Below are 1946 nucleotides of genomic sequence, written 5' to 3' on the forward strand. Positions count from 1 at the left end.
TATATATAGTATACACAAGTTGTTAAATAAATGATTAATTAATTAAAATTAAAGAAACCTTATTGTAATGTTTATAGCAGATCCCATATTTATTTATAAAATGTAGTTTAATTTATTTCTACAGAACTAACTGCAGGGTACTTTCACAGAAAATGCGGTAAAGACAACATTTTAGTTGGTATATATAGAGATACTGCAAAAAACAATGAGTTTTATAATAATAGACTTGAAAAATTATTTGTATTATATTATAAATATTTGTTGTTTTAGTTGTCTTTTAGCGAGGAAGTGGCACAGCTAAGGGCGGCACATCCTAACCTTACCCACTAATATGGAGGTAAAGGTAAAAAAGGAGGAAAAAAGGAAAAGGGAAAAACCTCATTCTGCACAGCCCCTCTGCTCCGATAATGCATCACACTTCAACTCCGTCTCATCTTATGCAAAGTGACTTACAAGAGGAGGCTGGCGCCAAGAAGCATCAGCGCTCCGTCACTTGAGAGAGGGAAGCAATATTAAAAAGAGTCCCTTGACGGATGCCACAATAGCAGTGCCTTTCATTATCGCCCCACAGCCTGTGTCAAGCCACCGTGTACCGTTTATTGTGCATGCATAGTAAATGACTATTTACCTGCCAGTGCCTTTGATAAGTCAGTCCCCTCTCGGCTGGCCCTCGTGCCCCCAGGCCCTCACCTTCCCTCCCCCTCCGCCGGACCCGGGCCGCTTGCTTTTGCTTGCTCCGAGCGCCCCTCCTCTGCCCACAATCGCATTATCATGAGCTTCCCCACCACCTCCTCTGCTAGGATTTGTACGATTACATTTTCCACAGGTGCCGTTCTCTGGGGCTTATCAAGGAACTTTCTTTGATTGTTTCCTGCTTTTTTTCCCGTACCTCCCGTTTCCTCTTCTTTTATCTCCTTCCCTCTCTGAGCCATCCTCCCTCTCACGCTTTCTCTGTTCCTCCTCGTCTCGCTCGTGTTCCTCGGCCTTCTTCTCCTGTCAGCGTCCCTGCTGGGGTTTTGTGTTGCGGTCGCTCTGTTTGTGCAGGTCCTTGTTTTCAAATGACATACCGGGATAGATATGCAATATTAAAGAGGGGCCTTATGAATTTTTGACATCTAATTAGTTGCTTCTCGGTTAACATATCGCGGCTCATGGGGGCAGGGCCTTCCGCCAGGGTCTCTGAAGAGCCAAATAAAAAAAACCCCCGCCATCTCTTGCATGTTCTTCTCTAATGTAAGCAGTAATCGTTGCGCTAAGGTTAATTAATGGCCCTCGGTATCCAGGATTTTCAGTGTATCTGGTTTGCGGTAACGACGTTTTACCAATTAGTGTATTTTTCCTCTTGAAATCTTAATAGCCCACTTTGAGCACTCGTATGTATCAGGGAACATACAGTTGAACAGCAATTTTGTGACATTGTAACTATTTATAGATGGCATAGACCCCTAGAGCACACAAATGCACACCATCTCTCTCACTTTCTCACTCTCGTTCGCACACATAAACAACACTGTAATATCCAGTAGATGGGCCAAATAAAACAAATAAAAGTAATGGATATAAATTAATTTCCTTGCTCTATACTCCACAGCAGAGGCCCCATCCAGACCAATGCAATCTAAGCCAGATTTCTCACTGTGCATATTTACAGCAGGATCAAAAAATTGGGCGGATAGTGAAAATTCTATTTTATGTATTCATTTTTTAATTTAATATAAAATTTGTAATTACGAATTATATTGTCAGAATAACAATTTAAGTCAAATAATATTTAATCAGTGACCTATAAATAGTGCAGAAACGTGAAATATTTATACTTTATTTTACATAAAACCTTTTTATTTATTTATTTATTTATTCAAAATTCTAAATCTTTTTTTTTTTAATGTTATATATATATATATATATATATATATATATATATATATATATATATATATATATAT

The sequence above is a fragment of the Sinocyclocheilus anshuiensis genome, unplaced genomic scaffold, assembly GCF_001515605.1.
Source record: "Sinocyclocheilus anshuiensis isolate Anshui unplaced genomic scaffold, SAMN03320099.WGS_v1.1 scaffold2047, whole genome shotgun sequence".
Lineage (NCBI taxonomy): Eukaryota > Metazoa > Chordata > Actinopteri > Cypriniformes > Cyprinidae > Sinocyclocheilus > Sinocyclocheilus anshuiensis.